Source organism: Galeopterus variegatus, unplaced genomic scaffold (assembly GCF_000696425.1).
Source record: "Galeopterus variegatus unplaced genomic scaffold, G_variegatus-3.0.2 Scaffold142, whole genome shotgun sequence".
Taxonomy (NCBI): Eukaryota; Metazoa; Chordata; class Mammalia; order Dermoptera; family Cynocephalidae; genus Galeopterus; species Galeopterus variegatus.
The window spans coordinates 454979-468514 of NW_007726253.1; the positions used below are offsets into that span (position 1 = coordinate 454979).

The following is a 13536-nucleotide window of genomic DNA, read 5'->3' on the forward strand; positions in this document are numbered from 1 at the left end:
AAAAAAAAAAAAAAAAAAAAAAAAAAAAAGACCAACCGGGAAAGAAGTGACAAGGGACAGCTAGGGTGGGTGGGAGTGGGTAGAAGAGAGAAGGGAAGAGGCCTTTCTCTCTAAGGGGAGTGGGGAGGGACACATCAGGCCCTACTGGATGGGGGTCTTGGTCCTTTCACTGGCAGCCTCTGAGCCCCTTCTTCTTGCTCTTCAGTCCCCCAGCCCCCATTGCAGGGAGATTTTCATCTGTGGATAGGCCTCAATCTGGGCAAAACTTGGACCATGTCAACTCCCATCTTTGAGTCTTTGCTGGCAGGATGGAGCCAACACAGCCCCTCTATCCCCACCCCCAGTAAGAATCCCCACCCAGGGACCACTCAATGCCCCCCTCTCCTATTCGCTGGTCTTCCCCAGTCTTCCTGAGCATGGAGACTGCAGGAAGTGGCACAACTTATCCCGGGCCCCTCAAGGGCCTGGTCTGAATGCCTGACCTTATGACCTGTGTGGTGTGTCTGCACCCGCCCCCAACTCATGCCCCACAGCCCAACCCCAGGGGCAGTAGGAAGCTCCTCTCTTTAAAGGACCAGGGCATGCTACAGGAATAGCCCAGCTTCCATTGAGTTGCCTATGCCCAGGATGGAAATGCAGCAGCCTATTTTTGTCACATTTTGGGGACCTTAAGGGCCTAAATATATCCTCTGCTGAACCTGCTGTTCTCTCCCTTAATGGCATTTAGGGTCACAAAAGTCTGGGGTCAAATCTTGTCACTCTCTGGCTTTCTGAGGGATCATGTGCAAGAGATTTCATCTCTCAGAGACTTGATGTCCTCTTTGTGCAATGGGCAGACATGTCACAGCGCCCAGCTCATGGCCTGGTACTTGGTGGGCACTCATCAAACTCTAGTGTCCCCCTTTCACATCTACCCAATCCAGGCCATCACTTGGGATGTCTTTTCCTTGGGACTGGTCACGGCCTGGGGTACTCTCCCCAGCATCTTCCTCTTGCGGGCCCCAGAACAAGACCACGTGCCCCTGACACTTTAAATTTTGATCATTAATCTCTAGGGAAACAGATTTGAAGCAGGAGGGTGGACGGCATCACTGAGCCACACTCGAGCTGTTCCTTCTTCTTGGAATGCCCTTCCCTGCTCAACTGCTGGTGAACTACTTACTCATCCTTTAAGATCCGGCTGCAATGTCACCTCTTCTCTGGGGCTTTTCCTGCTGCCCCCCCCCCCAGGCAGATGGAGTCCTCCTCCCCCTCCCCTGTCTTCTCCTTGCAGCCATAGCCTGTGAGGGGAGCGGGCACTGCAGAGACAAACCCTGGCCCACCTTGGTCAGAGGTGCACGGAGGGTAACCACGTGGGGGCATCTTTGGGTCCTGCTCCCCTTCTGCCTCCCCCACAGGTCAGCCTTTACTCTATCCAGGTGCCCCTGGAATGGGATCTCATAGGATCTCAGGGGTGGGAACTTGGCCTTTTGGACAACGTAGACCATGTTAACAATTAATGTGCAAGTGCTTGGTGCTGCCCAGGGTAGACCATACTGCAGAGTGTTCCAGAAGAAGTTGTCCGTCTCACCCCAGCCCTGCCCTACAACTCTGTCCCCAAGCCCCACGAAGGGCTGGGAACTTTGAGTCTGGGAATGTTTGGAGCATGGGAGCTATTACAGGCCCCGGGCTAGGAAAGATAGTGACTCAAGGAAGGAGGAGATGGGAGGGAAGATGTGGCTCAGCCAAGCAGGTCCCAAAAGTCCCCGGATTTATAATAATTATGACATCATCATCAACAACAACAACAATAATAATAACGATAGCAGCTAACCCTTGTGCTAAGTGCCTCCCATGCACAATCTCACATAATCCTCACAACAGCCCCGCGAGGCACGTAGTGTAGTCACCCCCATTTTACAGATGAGAAAATGAGGCTCAGAGAGAAGTTAAGTTCGAGGTCATACAGCCAGTCACTGGTCCCCCTTTGTTGTAGCAGTGAACTCTTTCAAATAAAATTGTAAGACCCTGATATATAAAACAGAAAAGAGCAATACTTTATTAGTGCATGTGTCTTTTTTTGGTTCAACTTATAAATTGGTTTAATTCTAAAGTCAATCATTGAGAACAAGGTGGTTGTGATTTTTTAAAAATTTGGAGCTGGAGGTCATGGAATCTGTTTCTATCTTACAGCACCTTTAACACCCATTCAACTCCTAGGTTTTGCATGAATGGACAGTATCAAGAAAACCCTCATTCTCAAAGATAAGTAGCTAAAAAGCTAACTGTTTGTGAACAGTTCACCTGCAATATCAGGATAGGCTCTAATTCTGATTCAGAAATTTAAAAGGTAGAATGGACAAATTTTGTTTCAAAGATGAATCAATTATCAAAAAGCTGTTTGCATTCCTAGTAGAAAAGAATGTCAGGAGCTATCCAAACTGTACCACAAGCAGTAAAATGCACATTAGACAAAAGGTCACAGTTGTTACAAAACCCTATTATTCAAGATTCAGTAAATATAAACCTATCGTAAATATAAAATTCCTTTCTAAACAGAAAGGAATTTAATGCAGGGAATTGATGATTATAAAATCATTGAAAGGGCTGGAATGGTAGAAGTAAAAGTTCTCTTTGGTTTCAAGGTCACACCACAATTGTTGCCAAGGTCACTGCTGCCGCCCAACTATCCCAAACCCAGGAAGCTGGTGACTATACTCTGGAACATAAGGTCCAGCTACTCCATCACACTAGACAGAACTTGCTTACCAGCTACTGTTGTCACAGAGATAGCCTCAGTCTCATGGGAGACTTCCGTAGCTCATATGAGTGAGTTTCCTTGGTGGGAACTACATCTCATCAAGGGAGTCCAGAAAAGGTAGTTTTTAGTCATTGAGCCTCTGCAATAGACGTCAGACCATAGGAGGGGGTCAGAATGAATGTCAAGTGACCATGGACCCATTGGTGCTGGCACACACTTTAAAATGTAAAGGCCAATACTTACCTGATATTTAACTAAGAATAGTAAGCAGTGTATGCTATAATACGTACTCACTTGTGCAATTTTACGTAAGCAGAAATTTGAGGGCCTGAATTCAATTTTATTTTATTTTATTTATTTATTTATTTTTGTCCTTTTTTTGAGACCAGCCACACGGCGCTCAGCCAGTGAGCGCTGTGAGTGCACCGGTCATCCCTATATAGGATCCGAGCCTGCGGCGGGAGCGCTGCGGGAGTGCTGCTGCGCTCCCAGCGCTGCACTCTCCCGAGTGCGCCACGGGCTCCGCCCATGAATTCAATTTTAAAAAGGTGGGGGGGGGGTGCTTCTCGATGACATATTTTAAATGAGTTAAAATGCACCAGGCTTGCTCCAGGCTTTAGAGCCCTCGCTGTGGCTGTTCCCTCTGCTGGGAACACCCTTCCCTAAATATCTGCAAAACTCACTCCCTCTCTCACCTGTTTCAAGTCTTTGCTACTCACTGCAGGGAAGGAAAAATGAGAAGTTATTGCTTAATGGGTACAGAGTTTATGTGCAGGATGATGAAAAGGTTTTGGAAATAGATAAAGGTGATGGTCACACAGGAAAAAAAACTCTTTGCTTCTCAGTGAGGCCCACTCTGACCTCTTGATTGGATCCCACCACCTGCCCCCTCTCCCAGGTATTACTTGTCCCCATGACCCTGCTCTACTTGTCATTTTTTCCATAGGACTTACCTCCTTCTCTCATACTTGATAACATATGCATTTATTATGATCATTTTTGTTACCTTTCTCCCCTGCTAGAAGGTAAGCTCCATGAGGGCAGGAATCCCTGCCTGCTTGTGGACTGATACATCCTAAGACCATACAAGAGTGCGTGGCACATAGTAGTTACTCAATAAATACATGTTGAAGGGATTAATATCCAGAATATACAAAGAGCTCAAACAAGTTTACAGCAAAAATAAATAATAATAATAATCCAGTTAAAAAATAAGCAAAGGAGATGAATAGACATTTCTCAAAGGAAGACATACAAAAATGGCCAACAGGTATCTGAAACAATGCTCAACATCACTAATCATGAGGGAAATGCAAATCAAAACCACTCTGAGGTATCACCTCACCCCAGTCAGACTGGCTATTATAAAAAAGACAGAACAACAAATGCTGGCAAGGATATAAAGAGGAATGCTTCTGCACTGGTGCTGGGACTGTAAGTTAGTACAGCCATTATGGAGAACAGTATGGAGTTTCCTCAAACAACTACAGATAGAACTTCCATATGATCCAGTAATTCCACTCCTGGGGATATATCCAGAGGATTGGAAAACATCAGACTGAAGGGATACCTGCACTCCCATGTTTATTGCAGCTCTGTTTACAATAGCCAGGCGATGGAACCAACCTAAATGTGGATAAGGAAATTGTGGTACATATACAGAATGGAATACAACTCAGCCATAAAAAAGAATGCAATTCTGCCATTTGAAGCAACATGGATGAGCCTGGAGAAAATTATCCTAAGTGAAACAGCCCTGGTAGAGAAAGAGAAATACCACATGTTCTCACTCATAACCTGGAGCTGGATCCATAAATAAACAAAGAAACAATAAAGAGAGAGAGAAAGAGAGAAACAACAATCACAGTAATATGTTGAACTTTTTAAAAAAGAGAAAAAAAACCATGGTTACTAAAGACGGAAAAAGGGAGGGGAGGGGGAGAGGGAAGGGGGCTAATGAGGAATTAGTTGAGGGACACAAAGAATAATTGGATATTGCAATGATGAATAAGCTAACTATCCCAATCTAAACATCATACATTGTACACAATTATTGAAAAATCAACATTGTATCCAACATGTATGTATAATAAATTACCTTAAAAAATAAAAAAAATTTTAAATTTTAAATTTTAAAAAAATTAAATAAATAAATGTACTGACTTATGGAATGATACACAGAGAAGGCAGTCGAAATTTGATTCCAAGGTCTATAGAAAAGTAAACAAACTGTATCCCATTAAATAAGCATTGACTCTCCACTATGTTAACATCCTTATGTGATATGTTTGGGGATGTGTTGCCTTTCAGCACAGTTTTACAAAGAGTTAAAAATATGTGTTAGGAATGATACACTTCTAGTTCCTAATGATATCACAGCTAACAAGGTCAGCTGCCCCCTCCGCAAAGCCTTGCCCTGGGAGTAACACAGAAAACCAACTTGGTAGTGGAGTGGGGGTGGCCAGAAGAGAGTGAGAAAATGCAAAGGTGCTGTCTTGGGAAGGAAAATATAAATGTCCATCAGCTTCAGAAATTGATGGGGGAGGTGAACACAATGTGAATGGTAATGATTATGGATAACTGCTAAAGAAAGACGAACAAAAATGAAGCTGTCTGGTTAGCTCAGTCGGCTAGAGTACGCTGCTCCCAAGGTCTGGGATTCGATCTCTGTACTACCAGCAAAAAAAAAAAAAAAAGGAAAAAAGTATAAGAAAACTGAGTAATTTTCAAATGAGTAGAAGAGAAATTGTCACTTTAATAAAAGGCAGAAAAAGAAGGGAACCAAAATTAAAAAGTGTATTTGTCAGTTTCATTGCAGACAACAGAGTCCACCCAGCAGGTTTAAACAGAATGGGTTGACTAAGGTGATTAGGTTAGTTTCAGACTCATTATTAAGGCTGAGAAGCAGTCACTAGGCTGAGCTTCCAGGATGAACTCCTGAATCTCACTGCAAAACTAGCCTGCGGCAGAGCTTCTGCCACTGCTGCCCACGTTGCAGTAGAGAATGCTGCCAAGGAAAACGAAGCTGCTGCCCAGCACCAAAAAGCCAGGAACTGGCCTGGCACTAGAGCCTCCACTGCAGCAACTCAGAAGAACCGAAACACTCCTACCATGGTGCATCCAGAAGAGCCATGTGGCCCCTCTGCCCAGTGCTCATTTCTACCTTCCGCTTCTGGTTCTTTTCCATCCTCTTGGCAGAGGCCAGGTGACGTGTGGAAATCCCAGCTGCACGAGAGTCTGGAAATGTCCTCTCCAGTCTTCCACCCTCTGTAATACAGCAAGTCATGATGGAAGGAGGCCTGGAGGGGTGTGAGCAGGATCAGTCTTCAGTATTTTCCACAGTCACTCCTTAGTTATTCAGCCTCCATTCCCACCCTACTTTCCTTTCTTAAACTTCCATGAGACAACCACAGCATGGTACTGCCCAACTGAAGGGAAATGTATCTCAATCAAACCAGAACAGTCCTATTCTCTCTTCAGAGAGGAACTTTCAAAGCCCCTGCAGTTACTGCATCCTGGGAGCCTGGGTGATGTTAACTTCTTTGGCTGAGTTGCAATCTCATCTTGCTATCCCATGGATCTATGCACTAAATTGTCTATGTTAAATTTTCTATGTAAACCTATGCATAAACCACCCTATACAATATGATAGAGGAAGAAAGAGGGACAGTTAGCACCATTGATAAATATATGCATGACATTTCTGCCACAGGTCATGAGGCATTTACAACATCCTTCCTCTGCTACCTATCCCATTTTCCCTTTGCCTTCAGCAAGCACCTCATGTAGTCAGTTTTTACCTAGTGGGATCATCCAAACTTCATGGTTGTCCTGCTCAGACTAGCTGCCATCTTCTATTAACTTTCACCAGCAACCGTGGAATTAGAAGACACCCCAGAGGATCTCACAGGATCCAAAACATACTTCTCCTGTGCAGCAGGAGAAACTGTATTTCCCCCATGACAGCCAGAATCAAACACCCCAGCTTACAGAGAACTTATCCCACCTCATCCCGTCTTTTTGTCTGTTCATCAGGACATGAGGAGGCTGAAATGGCTGGATGTTGGTCTCAACTTCTAAATCACTAGAACCTCTGTGGTGTACCCTGCTGGAAGCATTCTCCCTTTGAATACTAGGACCTCTAAACTAGCAGAGCCCAAGGCCTTTGGGAAGGAGAGCAAAAATGTTACAAGTACATTACCCAGCCCAAGATTCCCTGATATCCACAGACTCTGGAAGGACAGAAACATCACCTTGCATTGGTTGCTGATTGAGAGCATTCGTTAAATCCTTCAGCACAGCACTTCATTCAAGGTTATCTTCTGGCTGAGTTCCAACAGGCCATGTCACCAGCCCATGAAGCCAGATGATTCTGGTGATAAGAGTATGTGACAAAATCAGAGAATCTCATGGTCGCCTGACAATTTTCCTACTTCTTTTGCTGAAAAATGAGATTTCTGGTCAGAAGCAATGCAGTTTGCACTGCTATGATTGTGAATAAGATGTTCAGTAAATCCACTAATGATGCTGCTGGCAGAAGCATGGCAGGCAGAGAATGCAAACCCAGAGTGAGAACAAATGTGTATTCCAGTGAGGACAAATCTATGCTGCCTCCATAGTGAAAGCGATCCAATGTAAGCGGCCTGCCACCGGATGGCAGGCTGGTCCTCTCATAATTAGAGGCTCAGAGCCACTGCTGTTGGCAGCTGGGCATTCAGCTGTGGTGGGGAGACTAAAGCAGAGACAGCTGTTAAACAGTCAATATCCACCATCCTCCATCCTTAGTAACAGAATCCTGATTTTATTCAAGTCGTTGATGGACCCAGCCAAAATAAAACACTTCTCAGCTTCAGACCACATAACTGAGTTCTGGCCAATGAAATATATGTGGAGGTGCAACCTTCCCCCACTTCAACCATTCTTCCCTCCTGCTGCTTGGAATGAGTCTGTGAAGGATAAGCTCCAGTAGCCACGTGGATCCTGAGATGAACTTGAAGATGGAAGCTACAACTAAAAAGGTGGAAACTGGGTCCCTGATGACTGTGGAGTCATTATACCATCCCTAGACTAAAAGAGACATAAAATTACATCTTATTTAAACCACTATTATGTGGAGTTTTCTATAAGTCAAACCTAATTCTAACTGATACATATAGTAAATAAGATGGCAGGAAAAATATCCAAAATATAACAATAATTACAGTAAGTGTAAACAAATTAAAGTATCTAATCAAAAAACAGAGGCTTTCATGATTATGGTATCTCCCCTGCCAGGTAAGTATATATACAAAAAAAGAGAGACTTTCAGAAGAGATTTTTTTTTAAAGCCAGTAATATGTCATTTATAGCAGACTCACAACAAAGGACCAAAAGATTAAAACTAAGGACCCATGGAATCCACGAACTTGGAAGGAAAAAATATGCTTTTATCTTCACTAATTGCTAACTAGAATTTGGCATCTCTATCATTTATAAATGTAGATAACAAATCATGGTAACATTAGCAGTACCTGTGACTTTCACATCAATATAAGTCATAAATATTTTCATATCACTTCATTGCAGTATCTCAAAATATCTTTTACTCTGATCACTACTTCAAAATCACAATAGTTATTATGCATACTGATATGTCTTGTTTTAAAAGTACATATAATATCACAAATATTTTAACCATTTCAATACAATTGGTTGCTTTGCTATTTTATGCATTTAAGAACATCATTTTGAAAAGGAGTTTATAGGCCTCACCAGGCTGCCAAAGGAGTCTGTGACACAGTAAAGATTAAGGACTCCTAAAATAAAGGGATTTCCAGACTATTAAAACTAACATCAGAAAAAAAGGATATAAGGGGTTTTTTTAAAGCGTGAGAAACAGAAAGGGATATTATATATATAAATAAAAGAAACAATAAATTAAGAGGATATAATGATCACAAATATATATGCACCTAACAATATAGCTTCAAAAGATATAAAGCAACCACTGACAGGAATACATGGAATGTATACATAAACAAATAGTTGCAGTTAGAGATTCTAATAAACCTCTCCCAGAAACTGATGAATCAGTTAGACACAAATAAGGAAGATATAGTTTTTAAAGAGCATGATTAATAAGTTCCAAACATCATATAGAACTTTATGACCAATAAACCTAAAATACACAAATTTTCTTGTACCTATAGAACATTCACAAATATCAATCATGTGCTAAGTCACAGACAAAGACTGATATATCAGAGATTTTAAAGATAATAATAGAAAATCATATGTAACTTTATGCCAACAATTTTGAAAATTTAGATCAGATGGACAGGGCTGGCTGGTTAGCTCAGTTGGTTAGAGTGCAACCTTGTAACACAAAGATCAAGGGTTCAGCTCCCCTGGCCAGCCAAAAAAAAAGAAAAGAAAACTGGTACATCCATGCCACTGAATAGTATTTGGCAATAAAAAGGAATGAACTATTGATGTACACAATGACTTGGATGTATCTCAAGGGCATTATGATGAGTGAAAAAAAGCCGATCTTCAAAGGCCACATAGATCAAACAGACAAATTCTAAAAAAAACCCCACAACTGGTATACTAAATCTGACTCAAGAAAAAATAGAAAACCTGAATAGCCGTACAATCTTTAAAGAAATTAAATTGATAGCTTGATTTTTTCTTAAAAGGAAACACCAAGCTCAGGGTGGTTTCATAAGAAAATTCTGCTAAAACATCAAGAAATAGACTATTCTGCCCTTCTCCACAGTTCCATGTGCACTCCTCTGGTAGGGCCAAATGGCTCTCCCATATTCATATTTTCTGTCACTCTGTGACCTGCAGGTACTGGGAGATCCATAGGGAGTGCCTAGGACACTGTGGAAGCTGGGAAATGTATCTATCTGAGGCATGCTGCCACCATCATGGAGCCCCCCTGGGGTCCTGAGGTATGGAGGTGGGAGAAGCCAAACCCAGCCACAACCAGGACCCAGTGGCCTTTCAGGATGTGGCTGTGAACTTCACCCATGAAGAGTGGGCTTTGCTGGATCATTCCCAGAAGAATCTCTACAGACACGTGATGTGGGAAACCTTCAGGAACCCAGCTTCTATAGGAATCAAATGGGAAGGCCAGAGTATTGAAGATGAGTACAAAATTCCTGAGAAAAATCTAAGAACTTATGTGGGGGAGAGACTCTATGAAAGCAAAGAAGGCAGTCCATGTGGCAAAATCCTCAGCCACATTCCAAATCGGAATCTGAAGAAAATTCCTATGGGAGGAAAACCATGGGAATGCAGTGCATGTGGAAGCGTCTCTACATGTCGCTCATCCCTTAGCAGGCACATCATATCTCACTTTGGACACAAACAATATGAGTGTAAGGAGTATGAAAAGAAGCCATATAAAAGTGATAAAGCATTTACATATTTCTGTTCCTTTCAAGTACATGAAAAATCTCATAATGAAGAAAAACCCTTTGCATATAAGAAATATGATAAATCATTCAAATTTTCCAGTTTTCTCCAAACATATAAAAGGACTTATACTGGAGAAAATCTCTGTGAATATAAGGAATGCGTAAGTCTTCGGATACATGAAAGATGTCATACTGACGAGAGAGAAAATGTGAGAAATCTTGTGTGGCCTTCAGATTTTCCAGTTCCTTTCAAAAACATGAAAGATCCCATACTGGAGAGAGACCCTATAAATGTAAGGAGAGTGGTAAAGCCTTCAATGTTTCTTTTTCTCTTCAACTACATGAAAGGATTCATACTGGAGAGAAAACTTATGAATGTAAGTTGTAGTGGATTGAATTGTGTCCCCCCAAACTCAATGAAGCTTGAATTGTGTCCCCCAAGTTTTATTAGAAACTTGGCTCCCACTGTGACTGTTAAGAGGGTGGGAAATCCTATTATGGTAATTGCAAAGTGGGGCCTTGAAGAGGTGATCGGATTGTAGGACCGTGCAGTAGTGAATGGATTAAAAATGGTGGTCAGGGGCGTGGTTCTGAGGACTTTAAAAGAAGAGAAAGGAGACTCTGCCTCTCTCTGTTCTCTCTGCTCTGCCATTTTTGCAATGTGATACCCTGCCATCACCGTTGCCACCACCAAGGCTGTCACCAGATGTGTTCCCTGGATTTTTTACTTCCCAGCCTCCAAAACTGTAAGCAATAAATTTTGTTTTCTTTATAAATACCCAGTTGCATGTATTTTGTTATAAGCAACAGAAGCAGACTAACACATAGGCAATTTGGTAAATCATTCAATTTTCCCAGTTACCTTCAAATACATGAAATAAAAATACTGGTGAGAAACTCTATGCATGTAAGGCCTGTGTGTGATAAAGCCTTTAGATGTTCCACTTCCCTTCAAAAACATGACAGATTTCATTCTGGAGAGACACTCTATGTAAGGAATGTAATAAATGTAAGGAATGTAATAAAGTCTTCATATGTTCCACTCACCTTCAAATACATAAAAGAACTCATACTGGAGAGAAACCCTGTGAATGTAAGGAATGCGGGAAAGCCTTTAGATGTTGTAGTTCCCTTAGGAAACATGAGAGAACTCATACTCAAGAGGAACCCTATAAATGTAAGGAATGTGGGAAGGCATTCGATTTTCCCAGTTGCCTTCAAAGACATGAAAGAACTCATACTGGAGAAAAGCCCTATCAGTGCAAAATATGTGGTGAAGCCTTCGGACATTCAATTTCCCTTCAAAGACATGAAAAATTCCATACTTGAGAGAAACCCTATGAATGCAAGGGATGTGGCAAAGCCTTCATATGTTCTAGTTTTCTTAGGCAACATGAAAGGTCTCATACTAAAGAATAACCCTATGAATTTAAAAATTATGATACAGGTTTCAGTATTTCCAAGCTCTATCCTGCTTCCAAAGGCACCAAGGTCACCAGGCAATGGACTCCTTCACTATCCCAATCAAACCAACATGATTTCCTCTCTATGATCATCATTACCAGGTTAATAAGGACAATGTACAAACTACAATCAAGACCAGGAAAAAAAATCTCAGAGAGACCCATCTGTCCTTTTTTTCTTTCTGGCAAGTTCAGCATGCACAGTTGAAGTTAGGGTGATGTACAGAAAATGAGGGAATTTTATATTTTTCTGCCATTTGAGTTAATTACAAGATTTTATTCTAGCTCTTAGCATTGAAAATGAGAACTAGAAGTGACTTAATTACCTATCTATCAATGATTAATTTTAACAGTTTCTATCCACAATACTGTGTAGTCTTTATGTATGATTTTCCCTTTGAATATATAAACATAGAAAAAAAGACAGGAAAGATAAATAGAAACTGTATGAATTATTGATGAAAGCATATAATTGTTCATCTTCCCACAATATTAGCATTTTTATATATACTTACATGCATACCTACTCATAAAGCTGCCTTTTTTTTATTTAAAAAGAAAAAAGAAATAGACTATTCCAACCTTATGCAAATTCCTCCAGATGACAGATAAGGGGGTTTTCAGAGGAAGTTGAAAACTGATTCTAAAATTTATATAGAAAATCAAAAGCCCAAGTGGAAAAAAAGGTCTTCAGAAATCAAGACATTACTAAACTATAATAATAAAAAAAAATAGGCATGGTATATTTGTTGAAAAGAACAAATTTACAATGAAATATAATAGAGAGTCAAGACCATTTTCTCTCACACATAGAAATTTGAAACACAGGGCCGGCCCGGTGGCGCACTGGATAGTGCACCGCTTGGGAAGTGCGGCGGCGCTCCCGCCCGAGGGTTCGGATCCCACATACAGACCGGTTCCCGCTCACTGGCTGAGCGAGGCGCGGGAGCAACACCGAGGGTTGCGATCCCATTGCCGGTCCCCGGTCCGGTACGGGGGCAACACTGAGGGTTTCGATCCGTTGCCGGACACGGAAAAAGACAAAAAAAAAAAAAGAAAAGAAATTTGAAACACAGCTGGCACTGTGGATCTCTGAGGAAAGGAGCGGGTAATCGATTAGCGGTGTTAGGATGATTGGATGTCTGTATGGAAAAAACTTAAAAGTGGATCCCTGCTGTAAGAAAATAGCTTAAGTGATTCATTTTCAAGAATAGCCTAGCAAAAGCTGCTCAACCAGCTTACAGGTATGAGAACCCCAGAGAATGCACATTCCCAGAAAGTCACAGAAACAGCATGTCACTTTTGAGAAATAACTTCTCAAGATGATGGCTGGTCACCAGCCCTTAGTTCTTCTCATTTCATGGTTCTTAACCCTGCTCAGAACTTTTTGTTGGGTCTTTTTTGGGAGCTTGTCTTGAATCCGTACCTTTCTGTCAGCAGGAAGTGAACAAGAAATACCTTATAAGGAAATAATGACACTTAGGCAATGTTCGGGAAGATTGTACATCCCATAGTACTCAGCCAGTGAGGAACTAGGGGAGGGACTTGTGCACTAAGGAATAAATTGCTCGATGTAACCATTTCGGGAGTGCTTGCCCATCAGACACCTGATCTTGCAAAACCGCCATTAAAGTCTTGCTTTGCCATACCTCGTGTCTCCATGACCATCCTTTGGCATTGGACAGGTGAGGGCATTTCTCACATTGCCTCATACCAGAATCAATAAAAATTCATTTCAGATTAATGGAAGACTTAAAAGTGAAAAGCAAAACTTTAAAACTTTTCAAAAGACATCTTCTTACAAATCCTCTTATAAACACACGTGAGAGTTTCTGTTTACCTAGGGATGAGTTTAGTTTATCTTAAACTCATTGTTGTAGTCCATTTTGTGTTGCTATAACAGAAATACCTGTGACTGGGTAATTTATAA

At 41.5% G+C, this 13536-nt stretch overlaps 1 pseudogene; it reads left to right on the top strand.

The window, feature by feature from the left end:
* The window catches only part of LOC103606166, a 12169-nt pseudogene extending 1638 nt beyond the window's left edge, over window positions 1-10531 (top strand).
* The last annotated feature ends 3005 nt before the right edge of the window (window positions 10532-13536 follow it).